At 39.6% G+C, this 19,896-nt stretch overlaps 1 long non-coding RNA gene across 2 annotated transcripts in view; it reads left to right on the plus strand.

The window, feature by feature from the left end:
- LOC128250361 (uncharacterized) overlaps window positions 1–19,896 on the plus strand; it is a 46,767-nt gene that overhangs the window by 25,474 nt on the left and 1,397 nt on the right. Inside the window, exon 4 of one of the 2 annotated variants that reach the window (XR_016237677.1) lies at window positions 12,587–12,688. The exons of the other annotated variant lie outside the window; for it this stretch is intronic. This is a non-coding gene — a long non-coding RNA (uncharacterized LOC128250361). The remainder of the gene's footprint in view (window positions 1–12,586; window positions 12,689–19,896) is intronic. 2 annotated transcript variants of the gene reach the window in all.

Raw genomic sequence — 19,896 nt, forward strand, 5'->3', positions numbered from 1 at the left:
AAACTTGGATTTAGCATGCAGAGAGTTACTACAAACAACATGGCTGGACACGGCATTAACAAAAACACAACCAAGGAACTGAACGAAAACAACTGCTCAACAGGTAAACAATTTCTTTCAAGTTGTAGTCATAGAAGAAACTGTAACTATAAAACTCGTTTCTTTTGGTGTTATGAATTGAATAATGACCTATTTAACTGCTACGAAAAAGTGAAACAAAACCCCACTGTTGGCTATATGAAACGATTGAAATCATATTGGGACGATCTGCATCCAGAATTAAATCATTTTACTGCGAAGCAACTGCGCCAACAAGCAACATTTCTAGAACATAGAAAGAAGGTTAGTAACAGTAACTTTATAAAGAAATCAAAAAATTAACCTTCTTCCCAACTCTATAAACAAAAATGAAAACGTGGTTTCGCAGCTAGCGACATTCCAATAGATTCTATAGTGTCTATCAGCCAAACTACATTACTGGCTCAAATAACTGATCACTGTCCCCCTACTATGATTATGGTAAACAGCAGGCTCAACTGCAACGATTATTGTAGTAATAGTGGTAGTGGTAGTGGTAGTCAGGATTATATGCCAGTGAAATGTACGCTTACTGAAATTTTCCGAGAAAAAATAGCTTTGGCTTTGAAGGATTCTCTCGAGGAGAGAGTAGTTTCTACCAAAGTAAAAAAGAAAAAAAAAACACCAGATACCGTATTAAAAGCTATTAACGAAATCGGTGATGAGTATTTATATACTGGCAGATTAGCGCCTGTCTATATATTCTGGCTACTATTGTAAAACAGTACATGAATGATAATCAAAAAGTAAACAAAAACCGAAATAACAAAGAATGAACCATCATAAGTTTTGAAGACAGAGAAAACGATAACTTGTTTACGGAAGACAATCAGTCATGTAATGATGGTTATTGCACGCAAATAAGTAAATCACTATACGTCCCACCAACAGAAAGTAAAGAAGGAGACTGCACTATTCCACTAGTACTCTGTTTTATCGACCTCGATAGGACGAAAAGCACAGTTGGCTTCTCTGGTATTCGAAATAAAGAACCTGAATAAATAGTACACGGCATTTATTCCAATGCCCTGACGATTCTGCCAAACTGCTACCCTCAATAATGGTTTCAAATTTTGGCACAAGGCCAGCAATTTCGGGAGAGGAGTGAGCCGATTACATCGATCCCAGTGCTCAACTGGTACTTACGTTATCAAGACCGAAAAATTAAAAGGAAAAGTTAACCTCAGGAATATTTGAACTCAGAACGAACGAAATGCCGCTAAACATTTTTTTTCCGGCATGCAAATGAGTCTGAGAGTCTGACAGCTCGCCGTCTTCACCACCCGCCATATTATATTGCAATTTAATATGTTTGCAAACGTTAACAAAATTTAAACAGTAAAATCAAGGCAAAACAAAAAATCTAGTTTATATATTTAGTTCACAAGTCTGAAAGCTAACATGCTTCTATTTCAAAACTGAGAATTGGACGATGTTGGAAAAAGATGTAAAATTTGACACACTTAAAAAGTAGGGTGTAATTGGATATTCTCAGTGAACTAACTATATGGTAATAATGAATTTCATGTGCTAAAGCACACAGGAGACCGTTTGAAACGACTCGAAACCTTGATGGGACATGGTAAACAAGGTTGTTTCGCTTCAACAAAAGCTATTTTGTCTCGCATGTATGGCAATATGAATGCTCACCTCGTGCGTAATATATTGATTTCTAACATATATATATATATATATATATATATATAGTCGTAGACGTGGTTGCTTGCCCAACCGCATGGTTCCGGGTTCAGTCCCACTGCGTGGCACTTTCGGCAAGTGTGTTTTACTATAACCTCGGGCTGACCTCAGGCTTGTGAGTGGATTTGGTTGACAGAAACTGAAAGAAGCCCGTTGTATGTATATATATATATATATATATATATATATATATATATATATATATATATATATATATATATATATATATATATATATATATATATATGTATATATATATATATGCTTGTGTGTGTCGCTTGACAACTGATGTTGGTGTGTTTATGTCTCCGTAACTTAGCTGTTCGGCAAAAGAGACCAATAGAATAAGTACTAAGCTTACAAAGAATAAGTCCTGGGGGTCGATCTGTTCGACTAAAAGCGGTGTTCCAGCATGGCCGCAGTCAAATGACTGAAACAAGTCAAAGAATAAAAGAAAACACCCTCGAAAATGTCTTATTTCAAATTAAATGAAACAGAAGCTTATGCATCGATACATGCAGATATGTCTCCCTCGAGCCCATCGGTTCAAGAAACCTGAGCATATCTGGATTGGTCAAATTAGCGATGAGGGGCGAGCAATGTCGTGAAGAAGCACGTCGTGTCACCGGTTGGGTCGTTTGGACCCTTACCTGTCAAGTGAAGATGATGGTTGATAGTGTCATGAGAGCACCTGTCTGTTGGGTCAGTCCTTTAGTAGACTGCTACGGATACTTTGAATGTGCAGGTTCAATTGCTCCTCATTAAATTGAACAGATCGGCCGGAACGCGGAGTATCTGTGAGCTTAAATAGTCCTTCCTTGGGGTGTGAAAACTATTTCTGTGCAATTATTTGAATTATAGTACTTTTTCTCTGTACCCAGCACGAACGTCTAGAGTGATTTTGATAGCTTTGAAGTTTTGATTGAAAGCGAAGAGGAGCAGATTTCGAAAATGCTTCTTTTTTTTTTTTTTTTTTTTTTTTTTTTTTTTGTCAAATACCTGAAAACAGGTAAAATAGGTAAAACGATAAACAAAAGCTTCCGAAGGGGAACAGAGCAAAAAAATAAAACAAAACATAACAAAAATATTTCTCGTTGTAATTCAAATAATATTCGGAAGAAACGAATGAATTTATCTGACAATCCTATGTATTCATAGATATTCGATATCAAAAATAACAGGCCATTGTTAACATATTGAATGGTTCGATAGTCATCGATCATCTCAACTTCTCACCACAGCCACATGGTTTCTTATATTTTGTTTAGTAATACATTGTTCTTTGATACCAAACAAGGATGTAATGTCATCTTAGGTTGGGTGAAAACATACCTTCTTGCACGTTGGTTTGCGTCATTTAGTGAAAACTTCCCTATTGGCTAGCATTGCAGTTTTACATTATTACACTCCATTATATTAAACACTATAGCCTTATCTTTCCCACGCAGAACAGTGGCGACAATTCGTTGTGGCTTCTCCGAACTAGTTTTCATTGCACCACATAAGCAGATATGCATTGATCGACCTCCACAGCCTCATCCTTTCTGAATGTCCTAAATTTTAATGGTTGTAGCTCATCGTCGGAAAACGCTACGCAATCACACGAACTGATAGAAAGAGCAACTAAATCTCTTTCAAATCCAACCGTCTTAAAAAGAAGCAGACACTTTGGATATTCTTCAAAAAAGGACTTTTAAAACTGGGATGTCTCAGAAATACAAAAAAAAATGTGATGGTTAAAGCTAGAGATCCGTTAATCACAGATCTCCATTATGAGGGATGGCCTGTCTGTCAAGTGAAGGTGACAGGCAATAAAATGTACAACATTTAATTGAAATACATTAAAGTCTCTAGTTATAGTCACGTGTATACATGAGATAAAGGACTCATCGTGAGTTTTAGAGTTAACAAAAGAAAAGTTTGTTAACTACTATCAGAAACTCTGCATTTTGGAAGGTTCAAAGAAAGAAAGAAAGAAAGAAAGTGGTGAAAACAGACAGAGTTTCTTTAAAGAATATTTAGCTATATCATCTTACGCGCATTTCATTTACAATGATTATTTGTTACATGGCATCAATCATAGAAACCAATTTATTTGTCAAATCTTCAGAGATGCACAACACTCATTCCTAATTTTATGCATTCATATAGTGACACGATTGCTGTCGTTAACACCTCAACTACTTCTTTTCCATAGTGGGCTCACCCATTTCAACTTGTAGTAAGAAGTTTGCTTCCCAACCACATGATTCCGGGTTCAGTTCCACTCCGTGGCACCTTGGGTAGGTGTTTTCTACTATAGCATTATCATCCCGCGCCGGCCGGCCGGCCAAAGGTGTGTGAAAGGATTTGGTAGACAGAACAAGCCCGTCATATAGTTACAAATACACACACACACACATATATATATACATGTGTGTGTTTGTGTATGTGTGTGTTTGTGTATGTGTGTGTGTATATATAGATATAGATGTATGCGTTTGTGTATATGTGCTTCTCCGTGTGTGTGTGTGTGTGTGTGTGTGTGTATGTGTGTGCGTTTTAGTATGTTTATGCTTGTCATCTATCACCGGTTGACAACTAGTGTTCGTTTTTTTACGTCCATGTAAATTAGTGGTTCGCCAAAAGAGACGGAGCGAAAAAACACTAGGCCTTAAAAATAAGTAGTGATCTAAACTAAACTCTTCAAGCTGTCGCCCCAGCATGGCCGCAATCCGATGACTGAAATAAATGAAATTTAATGCTTAGGTGATTGCGTCATCTCACGATTTTTGAATTGCCAACAGATTTGATAGCTACATCCATCTAAATATCGGTCATTTATCATGCAATTTAGAATCTAATTCTCACTCTATAATTAACTATCTACCTATTTATTTATCTATCTGTCTATTTATTTATCTATCTGTCTATTTATTTATCTATCTACTATGTATCTAACTAGGAACTAGCTGACAATCTATACACACACAGGTACAAATGCAAAACCACTCGCAGATAAGTATACACATCGCAGAGACACAGAATGGATTACACAGGACAGTAAAAAATACGTGGGAAGGAGAGTCTCTGAAGAGATCGCGGGATTGTGACGAAAATTGTCAAACAAAAGAATACGTCCTGGGATTGATATATATATATATATATATATATATATATATATATATATATATATATATATATAGAGAGAGAGAGAGAGAGAGAGAGAGAGAGAGAGAGAGAGAGAGAGAGAGAGACGATATGAAAATGGAGAAATAAATAACAATAAGGAGTGGATCTTTGGTGTTATAAAGCCATTATTTAATTAATTAAGATGAGAGTATGTTAGAGTAAGTTTACAGCTGTTTCCGTATATCAGGCTGGGGTAAATATGTATTTACTTCGTTGCATTTGATAGACATCATCATGACTTTCATTACTTATATTTTTTATTCTTCTCTTCTTATGCTTTGCTACAAAATGTGCTTGCGGCGAAATATCCGCACTGGGAATTGTCTTAAGGCGAATAGTCCTATGCCCAATTATCCTACGGCGAATTGTCCTAGGTCCATTAAAAATGAACCCCACCACCAACAACAACTCTACCTATATATCTGTGCACACCTTTGAATGCCATGTAAAGGCATAAGGTCTGGAATTCAAACGGAGGCCTCAGAAGATATTTTAAGGTCCACAAAGATCAGGACTTAACTGCAGCTCTTGGTGGTACAAATCAGATTTGCAATTTATGTGGGTGTCTTTTCAATATATCGTCTGGTTTAAAAAGCTACATCAGACGCCACGATGAATCTATATATTAAAAGAAGAAGAAAATGGAGATTGTAAAGTTTATAATCGTTTATTATTAACAGCAAATTGGTCGTCTTCACTTACAGCCGTTTCTATAAATACTCGATAAACTTTGGATGCTATATGTGTGTTTGTGAAATCATTTTAGCAGACTCTGCTAAATTCACAAACACACATATAACATAAAAGTAAATTTAATGTTTATTGAGTATTAATAGAAACGGCTGTAAATGAAAATGACCAATAAACAATTTTTAACTTCCCAATCTCCATTTTCTTCTTCTTTTAAATGAATATAAACTATATCTTTTTATATATACCTATTATTTCAAGAAAAATCATTCCCCCAAAATACTAGGTTTTAGATTAGTATTTCCATGTATGAAATCATCCTTTCATGAGGTTAACGCAACTTCTAATTAGATTTAATAATATATATATATATATATATATATATATATATATATATATATATATATATATACATATACATATATATGTATATATACATATACACACACACACACACATATATATATATATATATATATATATATATATATATATATATATATATATATATATATACATATATATGTATATATACATACACACACACACACACACACACACACACACACATATATATATATATATATATATATATATATATATATATATATATATATATATATATGTATGTATGTATGTATGTATGTATGTATACATATAACAAAGTGACATTTTTTCCAAAGTCATAATCCCTTGTGTTTAAATATATATTTCAGAATAAGATTTGTAAACAAATTCAAAACTGAGAAGTTAAGGACTGTTTACGTATTATTAAATGGGGGGGGAAAAAGGAAGGGGAAAAGGAAAAGACATTGAGATTTGTGAGAAGTTATTTATTATTTGTTTATGTATTTTTTTTTTTTTTGTTTCTTGCAGAATCGTAACCTCTGCGATACGCTTTTCTTTGAATTCTGAAACAGATGTTTTTAAAGGAAAAACAGTGAACAGTCCAGTTATTTTACCGCGCATGCGCTAAAAGTACATGTAAAGAAATTTCAGTACAACTTCAGGTTTCTGACTGTGACCATCTTATTTTTTTAACCCCTAATACTACCTTAAACTTAAATTCTCATTCATAAGCCTAACCTGAAAACACTGACCAAAAATCTAAACCTTTATCCAACTCTATACCCTAGTGTGGAACATCTTAACACTAAACTTTAACCATATATATATATGTGTGTGTGTGTGTGTGTGTGTGTGTACGTGTGTGTATGTAAATATATGTGTGTATTTGTAAGTATAAACGTACGTGTATCTCTCTCGCTCTCTCACTTTCTCTCTCTCTTTCTCTCTCTCTCTCTCTCTCTCTCTCTCTCTCTCTCTCTCTCTCTCTCTCTTCTATATATATATACACACAATAATGAACACACATACACAAGGTATGTGTTTACCAGTTCATGAACAGACTGCGATTTATAGGCGTAAGAGAATATTTTCTCGTCAATATGCCTAGCGTTAAAACACCCGGAAGTCATAAACAAACGAGGAAACTCATGTCTGGTCCCAGTACAGGAGCGGTAGGCATTAATGTTTCGTTATCTTTGTAACTTATCAATACTACGTGTTGATAAGTTACGAGGCCGGACGCAAGCTAAATCGCTCTCTGTGACTATTCTTTTATTCTTTTACTTGTTTCAGTCACTTGACAGCGGCTATACTGGAACACCGCCTCTAGTCGAACAAGTCGACCCCAAGACTTACTCTTTTAAAGCCTTGTACTTATTCTATCTGTCCCTTTTACCGAACCGCTGAGTAATGGGGACCTAAACACACCAGCATCGGTTGTCAGCGATAGTGAGGGTAGAACAAAAACAGACACACAAATGCATACATACATGCATATATGTATGTATGTATATATATATATATATATATATATATATATATATATATATATATATATATATATATATATATATACGACGAGCTTCTTTCAGTTTCCGTCTGCCAAATCCACTCACAAGGCTTTGGTCGACCCGAGGTTATAGTAGAAGACACTTGCCCAAGCGGAACCCAGGACCATGTGGTTGAGAAGCAAACCTCTTACCACACGAGAACCATGTGCTGGTGTGTTCTAACGTTTCATCTTACGCCTATTAATCGCTGCCTGCCCAGAAACTGACAAAACACAAACCTAGTGTATGTCTATTCGATATTGTTTATGTCCCTCGAGCTTCTTCTCATTCATATTTGAATACATACACACACACACATATACATACATACATATATATAGAGAGAGTAGCCACCCTAGTCGTTATTTCGCCCCAGTTCTTCTCCATTTGGAGGTCCGGACCGAACCAGACTCCGAGCAATTTAACCGTTCCATCGATCCAACGTCCTACGATGGAGACGCTGTTGGACGGCATGGGCTTGCTTCTCCAGGTGCCGAGCCGCAAGCCCACCGACTTTTCCTGGTTAATTTTTGTTCCCGTTACCGCTTCGTATTCTGTTAGTGTCTCGCCGACCAAGTCGATGTGCTTGTGGCTCGACACTATGACGGTGACGTCGTCCGCGTATGCAGACACGCTCCTCCCGCATCCCAGCTCTCGTGGGATGCCCCTCAGCGTCGCCAGCTTCCACAGTAGTGGCTCAAGAGTCAATACATACAGAAGCGACGAGAGGGAGCATCCTTGACGAACCGAACGCATGATGTTAAATGGTCTGGATAGATGACCATTTACGCGAACAACCGAGCGGATACCGCTGTATAAGGCAGCGATCCAACTGTGGACGATGGGACCGAAACCAGCCGCTCTAAGGACAACCTCCAAGTAGTAATGGTCTACCCTATCGAAAGTTTTTGATTGAGCCAAATTGATCAGCGCCCCACTCATGCCAGGTTCCTTAACTACCCTATCTATGATGTAGCGCATCAGATGGAAGTTGTCATAGATACTCCTACCCGGCACGGCGCACGTTTGCGCCCTGTCGACTAGTTTCTCGTTGACAAGCGCCAACCTCTCGACTAACTCCTTGGCCAAAATTTTCAAATCTGAGTTGGCCAGAGTGACGAGCCTGAAGTTATCTATGACGTTTCCCTTGTTTGGATCTTTCTTTAGCAATGCCACTGCTCCTCTCTTTACAAAGACGGGGATACTCCCGTTTTGCTGCCAGTTGCAGTAGACAGCTGCCAAGACGCCTCAAAACAAGTTTGGCATATGACAATAAAGTTCGTAGGGCAGACCATCCAAGCTTGGTGACTTTCTCCCGCGTAGCCTGCCATCGCATCCCGTACGTCCGCGGCTGTGATGGGTCTTTCACAACACTCCGCCTCTCTTGCTGAAAGTCGTGGAAGGTCATGCAGGTAGATACTAAAGTCCACCCTGCAATCTGACCCAACAGTTGTACCGAACAGTTGTTGAAAGGCCTCACACATCCTTTCAGGCTCGAGTACTTCGCGTCCCTGTTCATCTGTCAGGACCTAATGGTCGATCTGTTGCCTCGTTGCTCCTCCGCTATTCGGGCATCTAGGGCGGCTCCAACTCCTTCGTTCCCCAGAGTACGCATCCTAGCTCTGACAACGCATCCTTTGTGTTTGGCATTGAAGTGTTGATCGAGGGCCAACCTTGCCACCAGTACGTTGGACACGATGCCAGTTCTAAGTGCCTCTTCTAATTTCTTAACTAGGTTTCCCTCAATTCTATTTTGGTCTAATGCTAGGGCCTTACTGTACCTAATCGATTCTGGTTTAATTGCTTTCTTTAGGGCATACCACCATCTGTTGTTGATGATGGCACCCGTCAGTGTTCTCTTAACTAATGTGCTAATCCGGTCCCTGTAAGCCTGGCGTGCCGTGAACGACGCGTTCATCTTCCAGTAACCGGGAACCCTGCCTATGTGTCTTATCTAAGCCAAGTGTACAAGTCACAAATTTGGGGTCTATGTAGCTGACTATGTGGAAATGTGGACAACCTACACTATCCTTATCCACTGTCCTACAGAATACTCTATCTAAATACGATCTGGACGACCCGATGCGGTTGCTCCATGTCCACATCGGGGCATTCGGGTGGTCCAGTCCGTACCTGTCAGACAGTTGGAAACGTCTGAGCAGGTCTTTGAGGTATTTGCATTACCTCCTATTACTGTCTCTACCCACGTAGTCTAGACGCGTGTCCAGGGTAGCATTCCAATCCCCCACCCTAAAAGTAAGGGTCGAGACATTCTCAGGAAAACCTCTAGACGTCGAAAGAAATCTGGGCGGCCTGTTAAGGACGGTGCATAAACTGTTATCAGTCGAAAAGCATACCCATTGCTGCCATCGACATCCAAGACGACCTGCCTACCCTCCGGGTCTAGGAAAATTGCTCTTAGTTTGAGATCCAGACTCTTCCGAAGAAGCATCGGTACCTTCTCCGCCCATTCTCGGCAGACACGGAGAAAAATAAATGTTGAAATGTCTGCCGAACATGCGCTGGAGGGCCCGCGGGCTGTGGAGTCTGGTCTCGCTGATGGCTATGATATGCAGATTTTGTGACTTGATGTCGTTTAACAGGTAGCCTTGTTTCCAAGGCGACTCCAAGCCACGTACATTTATACTGCCTACTTTGAGCATGTTCCTGTCGAAGGTTGTGTTGAATCAGAGGGTGGGAAGGGAAGGGTGTTGGGATCTATTTCTGAGTGTGTTGATTTTGTTGTTGGTGATGTTGGTGCTGTTTGGTGACATTTGGGATGTGGTGTTTGGGTCTTTTGGGGGTGGGGTATGAGTCTTTTTGGTTTCCTCTTCTTCCTGTGGAGTTATTGTTGGTGGTGGCGATGATGGTGTTGGTTCTGTTCTTAGTGGCGCTGGTGGTAGTGTTGTTTGGTTTGGCTGGCATATTGATTACTGATGTTCCTTCATTTGTTTATAGATCTGCTTAATTAGTCGTGCATATGGCGGTGTGGGTAGTAGTGCTGGTTTTTGGTTTTCTTGTAGTTGTTGTTTTTCGTGGTCTTGTTGTTGTCGTTGTTGTTGCTGTTGCTTCTGTGCTAGTGGGCAGTTAGTTTTTAAATGTGTTTTGCTACCACAAACGTAGCAACTTGGCTTTCTGCCTTCGACGGTTACATGCAAGCTTGAATTTTCTGTCAATTGGAATCGGTGGGGAATTTTTTCAAAATTCACTGGATCGATCCGAGCAAGAATCTCGATTTCTTGGCCAGTCCAGTTTTGCTGGTCCTGGGCAGCGGTTTCCAATATAAGGATTTCGTCCTCGATGTCATAGTAAATGGCAGACACGAACCATTTTATTTCAATTTCCCGGGGAGACACATTTTTTTATTTTAATTTTTGTGACCCTACGACCAAGGTATGTAGGGATCAAGAGGAAGATTTTCATGTTGAAAGGACCTTGTGGAGTGGTCCTTGACTCGCTCTTCACTGTCGAGTCTTACTTCGATCGTCGCAAACCTGTTTCACCTCGTTATGTAGTCTTTAAAGGCCCGTATGAGCCTTAAACATTTTTCCACATTCTCATGAGTGGCTGTTTCATATACTTTTGTTTGCGCATTGAGTGTCTTGTAAATGATTGATTTTTTATGAGATATATTTTGTAATGTTTTCAGGCTGTCTGTAATTGAATGGTGACTTCACTTTTTGTAAACATTTCTTTGCAGGCAAGTAATTTTTCCTTGGGAAAATGCATTATTCGTTTCTTTGGCTTCAAAGCCGCGGCAAAATTGTCATCGGTATTCGTGTTGGTTGTGGTGGCGATGGCGGTGGTTGTGGTAGCAGTGGTGGAAGCAGTGATTATAGTAACAGAAGCATTCGTGCCTTCTAAGGCCTGTGTGCGTTAAATGTGTGCCGTTTGGTAAAATTGTAAAAATGTAGGTTGCTTCTAAACTGGTTTATTTATATTATTTGTTTATTGACATTAAGGTTTTTGATTTCATGTCAACAGTCTAACTGAAATCGTGTCAAATTTTGTAAATACATTCTTGATAACAATTGGTTGAATAATGACCAATCAAAGCTCTGATCCGGATCCGGAATCGAACTGCAACCGCTGCTAGCAATGATGATGATGATGATGATGATGATGATGATGATGATGGGTGGGAGAGGAGAAGGAGGAGGATGACAACGACAACGACGACGACATCGCTCCCTTGTCTCACTGTCTGTCTGTTTGCCTGCCTGTCTGTCTGCTGAAGGGATGAACGGCAAAATCGAACTCGGCAACATTTGAACTCAGAACAATTCTACCAGCTCACCGCCCTAATGATGATGATGATGATGATGATGATGATAATAATAATAATAATAATAATAATAATAATAATAATAATAATAATAATAATAATAATACTCGACCTGAAGAAAATTCTAACTGGGCCCCACCTGCGAGGTCATGCGCTGTTTATCTTGATATGAGATCACCATGTCGTGCACATATGGTTGTGATGCATTTGCCTGGTGTACCCTTATCAGACGGGTAGTCATGATGGGTATAATGGGCTTCGTATATTTTACCCCGGCATGCACTGCTCTCTCACTCAATAATAATAATAACAACAACAACAACTGTAAATTGTGTGCTGGTGCCATGAGAAATGTTTCTATATTGTGACAGTTACAAAATATCGAAAGAAGTGAAAAACCGATGACGGGTATAAAGTCACATGAAAAAAAACACAAGTCAAAATTGATTTAAGGGATCCGGACAAAACCTCCCTAGGACAAAACCCCGTCGGACAACCTCACCCCCATCCTGGACAAAACCCCGTAACTCTTTTTTTCTTGTGACTTTATTACCGTGACTTTTTTCCTGTGACTTTTTTATCCGGATTCGTAAATCCTATAACTATATAACCCAACCAAAATATCTCAGTTACGCAGAGGTAAACAGAATTCTTATTTAGCCTTAAAATACATATTCATACATCTTCGTACATATCCAAAGAATCTTCTTGGTTTATTGGTACGGAACGTTCTTCTTGTATTCTTTTATTCTTTTACTTATTTCAGTCACTTGACGGAGGCCATGCTGGCTGGAGCACCGCCCTTCAGTCAAAGAAATCGACCCCTGTAAGCCTGGTGTTTATTCTATCAGTCTCTTCTGCCGAACAGGTAAATTACGCGGACGCAAACACACCAACATCGGTTGTCAAACAATGGGGGTGGGGAAACATAGACACAAAAACACACACACATAAATATATGCATATACAAATATATATATATATATATATATATATATATATATATATATATATATATATATATATATATATATATATATATATATATCAGGAGTGACTGTGTGGTAAGTAGCTTGCTTACGAACCGCATGGTTCCGGGTTTAGTCCCACTGCGTGGCACCTTGGGCGAGTGTCTTCTACTATAGTTTCGGGCCGACAAAGGCCTTGTGAGTGGATTTGGTAGATAGAAACTGAAAAAAAGCCCGTCGTATATATGTATATATATGTGTATGTGTGTGTGTGTGTGTTTGTGTTTCTATGTTTGTCCCCCCACCCACCCAACATCGCTTGACAACCGATGCTGGTGTGTTTGCGTCCCCGTAACTTAGCGGTCCGGCAAAAGAGACCGATGGAATAAGTACTAGGCTTACAAAGAATAAGTCCTGGGGGTCGATTTGCTCGACTAAAGGCGGTGCTCCAGCATGGCCACAGTCAAATGACTGAAACAAGTAAAAGAGTAAAAGAGTATATACATATATATATGAGGGGCTTCTTTCAGTTTCCGTCAACCAAATTCACTCACGAGGCTTTGGTCGGCCCGAAGCTATAGTAGAAGGCACTCTTTAAAGTATAGAGTTGAATTTCGTGTAGCCACATGTTGGTAACATTTCTCCCCTCACCCATTTTGTAGTGGGTATTACCAATCTTTCTGGGCTCTTTTTGTAGCTATACTCCGTTCGAAATTTGCATTAGTTTTTGTATGAATAAAAAAGGAAGGGAGGCGGGGCTTGCTTGTAGTTTGTAGAGAAAACGTTAAACGTGACTGAAAAAAAAAACATGGTCTCCCTACCACCCAACTAAAAAACATGAAGAACTATGAAAGAAGGCGAATAAGTACCGGGGGTGGGAGAAAGAAGAAAGAACTAACAGTCGGTCATTCTAAGACTCTCAGAATAAAAACGTAAACACCTGAAAGACTTTCCCTCTATTCGTTACTAATTGTCTTTCCTTCTTCATTGCTAAAAGTAAAGAAGTTAGAAAAGATCGACCGTATTTCAGTCTAATTGTCATTGTAAATGACCGAGGCTCTCCATTCTCTGTCTCTATCGCTTCACTCCTTTTCTCTGCGGTTAAGAGAGTGAAGGTGCGTGGTTCAGTGGTTAGGGGTATTCGGTCCACGATAGTAAAGTCATGAGTGCGATTCCCGGCGGCGTGCTGTATTTTTGAGTAAAGGAAAGGTACTCTACATCATTTTGCTGCAGTCCACTCAGCTGGCAAAAACGAGTTGTAGCTGTAATTCAAAGGAGCCAGTCTTGTAACATCCTGTGTGAGGCTGAATCTACCTGAGAACTAACTTATGATATGCATGTCTGTGGAGTACTCAGCCACTTGCGCGTTAATTTTACGAGCAGACTGTTCGTTGATCAGATAAACAGGAACCTCGTCGTCGTAATCGACGGAGTGCCACTTTTTAAAAAGAGTGAAAGAAAAGGAAGTGTTGCCTATCGTAAAGGTAAATGTTCCATATGTCAAGTGTTTTGTATAAGTGGTGAAAGCTAAGACGAAATCAATGCTATTCCGTCATGTATTCGACCTCGACTCACGCTCAGGTGTTTAGGATGGGTTTGAATTTATCAATAAAATTCTTTCTATCAACTTCACTTGCGTTATGTAGTTTGTAGGATAGGAATATTATAAACTTTTCTGACCACATGTTGCCATATGGTTGCTTAAAGGTATCTCACGGACATTAGGGTCCCTAATTTGCTGTCGGTGCACACGTGAACATTCGGCAATATATTTCCAGTCTGATCTACTAATATCTCTTCATAATTCGGGAATTTGATGCAGTAAATTAGATTTCTACTTTTGCAGTTTATATTTGCATCTGTAAATATTCTTCCGGTTTTTGTGTTCGTATGTTAACCGGTGTGTATGAACTGACATGCACCACATCGATTATCATTGCACATATATATATATATATATATATATATATATATATATATATATCCCCTAGTCTCGCGATATTTCCGCTCTACCGGTCACTCTTTGCAAGACCTGTCCGTGTTCGGATTGTCCTTGCACAGGGGCCATCCGGACTCCCATTTGCGCCGTGAACAGAGATTAATCTTCTCTCTTCGCTTCTTTGCGCCACATGGGCTCAACTCTCCTCCCCTCTTCATCTAACCTTTTGCCTCTCTCCCCGTCACACCTACTTCCTCCCACCCACCTCTCCTCTCTTGCTCCGACTCCTACTTCTTCTCTTCACTCCTACTCTCCTTCTCTCTTCTCTTCACTCCTACCACCTTCTCCTTCCCCCTTCATCGTCATTCCTCCCTCGTAACCCAACTTCTACCCCTACACATTCTAACCCCACCTTCTCTATACTTCCCATCCCTCCCCATCCCATCCTTACACCCACTCCTACATACCTCAACCTCTTCTTACTCACATACCCCACCTCTACCCCCAACCTCAGCCTAACCCACACCCCACCCTTGCTTTCCCCACTCTCACCTCCCAACACCATCACACCACACCACACACCACCATACCACACAACACATCACATCACATCACACCACCACGCACACCGTAGCACTGACCACTTCCCAGCCCCACACCTTCACACCTACATACACGCACTCGTCAAGGTTACCAGCCGTCTTCCACACGCGCATACATACTCTCCTATACACTCGCACGCACACCTTCGTTTTGGGATCACCACTACTTTATTATCTCCCCTTCATCCTAGCTCTCCTGTGTGACCCTTCTCTCCGACATTCGCCCTGATAGATCGCTAGCCATTACACATTCTTTATTTTCTCTCTTGGTTTCTTTCTGTTTACGTTTATGTGGAAGAGCGGAGGCTCGAAACATTAAAGACTTTTTCACTTCCGGAGCGTTAAACTAATACATCTATTTGTTGTCTACACCACCTGTCTTCGTCTTTTGTTTTCTTTTTTTTTTTTTTGTGAATTCTTCCCCTATATATATTATACATTTACATGAAGTTAAATATATGTCCGGTCGTAGAATGACAATGGTTTCGTATCCATAATGCTTCTAGCTTTCTAGACGACTCATCAAACTCCCATGGCTGCAGGCATTTAACCTCTCTTCAAACTGAAGATAGAAAACTGTTACTGCCATTTAATTCGTTACAAACGAATATTATATTCTATCTTGAACCTTAAACGGAACGGGTTATTACCCTTAGACCGGTCCGGCCAGCAAATGGACCCAAAGGACGAACAGCTTATCCCTATCTTTAGGTTGATTCCGGTCTGCAAATATATTTTTGCAGCCCTATATACCGTGTGTGTGTGTGTGTGTGTGTGTGTGTGTGTGTGTGTGTGTGTGTGTGTGTGTGTGTGTGTGCGTGCGTGCGTGCGTGCGTGTGTGTGTGTGTGTGTGTGTGTGTGTGTGTGTGTGTGTGTGTGTGTGTGTGTGTGTGTGTTATATGATGCACACACGTTTATGTATGCATGGAGAAGAGAGAGCGGCTGAGAAGGGGAACGGAGAGAGGAGGATATATAAAAAGAGAGACGACGACGAGCTTCTTTCAGTTTCCGTCTACCAAATCCACTGACAGAGCTATAGTAAGAAAACAGTTTCCCAAAGTGCAATGCAACTGAACCAGCAACGTACATGGCTGGGAAATAAACCACACACGCAACAGCGTCTTTCGTTTATTTTGTAATTACTGTTTTTTTGTTTGTTTTTTTTGGTGGGGGGTGGTGCTGTTTTGTACTTGTTGATGTTTTTTGCAAATATTTACGCTTTTAAAGAGGACGTACGAGTCGATACATGGATTGATAAGGGAGAATACTCAGTGTAACTATAAAAAAAGAAATAAAGGGAGGTAATAGAAATGTCATTCCCAAGCAATTTTAATATTTTTTTTTGTTAGAAAGGCGGTGAGCTGGGGTGTTGGTGTATTTACGTTTCCGTAACTTAACGGTTCGGCAAAAGAGACGGATGGGATAAGTACTAGGCTTTAAAAAAAAGTAATAAGTCCTGGGTTCGATTTGCTCGACTAAAACCCATCAAGGCCGTTCTTAACATTACTGCAGTCAAATGACTGAAACAAGTAAAAGATTAAAAGACTACATACATACACACATACATACATACTGTATCTTGAAACTCATTCAGGAGTATTACTACATGCAGGGGTGGTGATGGAGAGGGCTAACAGATTACATCGACCCCAGTACTTGACTGCTACTATTTAATCGAACCCGAAACGATGAAAGGTAAAGTCGACCTCGGTGAAATTTGAACTTAGAACACAAAGACAGACGAAATATCGCTAAGCATTTCGCCCTCCGTGCTAACGATTCTGTCAGCTTACCGCCTTCCGAACCTGAATTGTACGAACACTTGGTGGCGCCATTGTCTCTAATGGGACCTCTATGGTGATTCATTTACTATGTCTAGAACTCTCGTTTCAGTGAAGTAAGGACCTGTATTTTTCAGTTCGAATATTTAAATAAAGACCGCTAACAGCGCTGAACAATAAATTTATGTCATTAGGCGGCGAGCTGGCAGAAACGTTAGCACGCCGGGCGAAATGCTTTGCGGTATTTCGTCTGTCTTTACGTTCTGAGTTCAAATTCCGCCGAGATCGACTTTCGGGGTCGATAAATTTAGTACCAGTTGCGTACTGAGGTCGATTTAATCGACTGGCTTCCTCCCCAAAAATGTCACATTGAGTTGCTTCCCTTTATACAATTATCGTATTACATATTTGCGTTATGTATATTAAAGGGAGCCTACTCCATTTTCCGATAGACATTTGTATTTTATCTTTGTTTCAATCGTTGGCATGTGGCTGGTTTCAAATTTTGACACGAGGTTAACAATTTCGAGGAAGTGGGTAAGTCGATTACATCGACCTCAGTCCTCGAAACGACGAATTGTAAAGTCGACCTCGATGGAATTTGAACTCAGAACATAAAGGCACTAAGCATTTTTTTTCCACGGTGTGCAAACGATTCTGCCTGCTCGTCGCCTTAGTAACAACAACAACAATGGCTTCAAATTTTGGAACAAGGCCAGCAATTTTCTGTGAAGAGGTTTAGTCGAGTGTAACAATCCCAGCACTTCACTGATATGTCTCATACTTATTCTGGCGGCTTCTTTCGCCGAAACATTAAGTTGTGGAAACATAAATAAACACCAGATTTCAAGTGGGATGAGGGTACAAAAACACACACACAATAAATATTATATATATATATATATGATAATCTTCCAGTTTAGGGAGGTAAAAAAAAGTAAATAAAAATACAAGGGAAATAACTTAACGTCTTACTAGTATTATCCGTACCCTCCTCACCCCACCCGTTCGCGAGCGCGCATTCTTCATATTCGTTCCCAGCAAGTTGTTTTACACCTATTACACTAATTTTTTTTTATTTTTAAGCTCGGGTCAAACGCTTTAGTTTGACCGTTATTTCCCTATATTGGAAGATTACCATAAGTTGTTGTACAGCCGGTACTATGATATTCAATCACGTGTGTGATTTATAACAGTTAACTTCAATCACTTGTGTGATTTATTTATAAACAGCTAAAAAAAAAACACATTTCAGAGTGGTACGGATAATACTAGTAAGACGTTAAGTTATTTCCCTTGTATTTTTATTTACTTTTTTTAACTCCCTAAACTGGAAGATTACCTCAGCCCAGGGCTGAGGTCATGCTGCTGCACCACCTGTAGTTACTCGGAGCTGTTTCCGGTATTGTTTTTGGTGAAGCAGTAAGTTGGATGGAGCTGTTCTTTGCGTCTCCTCCCGAGATGTGGGTTCATCTGGTATCTCAGATAGAAACCTGTCCAAACGTTCCTTGATAACTTCCACATCAACACCATGTAGATCTCTAAGGTTGCCTGACAGGATGTTGAACAATTACAGGCCCTTGAAACGCATACTATTGCAATACTGTGTCCTTATTTTAGATGGGGAAGGCGAGATCTTTGGTATGATACAGTGCCGTCCAGTTTGAGGATTGATATAGCTGTCAATTCCAAAACTGGGGGCTAAACCCTTCAAGATCTTCCAGATATATATCACTGTATATCTCTCTCGTCTTCTCTCCAGGGAATAGAGACTCAGCTCCTTTAGCCTCTCCCAGTAGCCCATCTTTTACATCGAGTCAATCTTCTTTGTTTTAAATGCGCTGGATTTCTACATCAGATTTAAAAGGTTCTTAAACAAACTGAAAAATCCAGCAAAAGATTTCATTTGGATTTTTTGTCAAACGAGAAAAACTTCAACCACGATCAAAAAGTTAATAGAATAAATGATAGATGGTTATGTGCAGACCCTTCTGAAGTTCCAAGTGTTATGCAATCAAAATTTCCTGCAACTGATAAGGTTTTAGGGCTTGTCAGCAAAAAAGGACATGTGATGCCTCCTTACTTCTTTCCACAAGGCCTTAGAGTTAACTCTGCCACCTACATTGAGGTCCTGAAAATAATTGCTAAACCCTGGATAGACAGTGTATGGAATGGAAGGCCATATGTGTTTCACTATCTGCGCTATCACACATGGCTCTATGAACACAGGAATGGATGACTGAAAATTTTCATGGTCACATAACCCCTGATATTTGGCCTCCTAATTCTCCAGATCTCAATCTATTGGACTATTACATATAGAGTGTTGAGTGTCAATGAACATGCCCATAACACCAAAGATTTCTTTGAAAGCTGCCATAGTCAGAATAGTGTCCAAAATGAACCAGGACCACTTGATTCGAGCATGTAGATGATTTAGATCTCATATAGAAGCAGTTGTTGAAGCTGAAGGTGGCTTTATTGAATAACATTATAGAAAAGAAGGTTTATTTTTATCCTCATAGCATCTTTATTTATTTATTATGTTTTTTTTATAAACATAAATCTGTCCTCAAATATCAGAGGGGTAAATTGTTGGAGAGAACAAATTTATATTGCTTTGAAAAACTGTCTATTTAATGCCCACTTCAGCCTTACTAGCATGGATTGGGCAGGAATTGATTTTGAGGTATTGTTTTGTAACCACCATGCTCTTCTTCTCACCAGGCCTCACCTGGTTTTTGCAGGTAAGGGAATTAAGGTACAATAATGGTTGTCTGATGAAG

The sequence above is a fragment of the Octopus bimaculoides genome, chromosome 20 (assembly GCF_046866305.1).
Source record: "Octopus bimaculoides isolate indiv1 chromosome 20, ASM4686630v1, whole genome shotgun sequence".
NCBI lineage: Eukaryota > Metazoa > Mollusca > Cephalopoda > Octopoda > Octopodidae > Octopus > Octopus bimaculoides.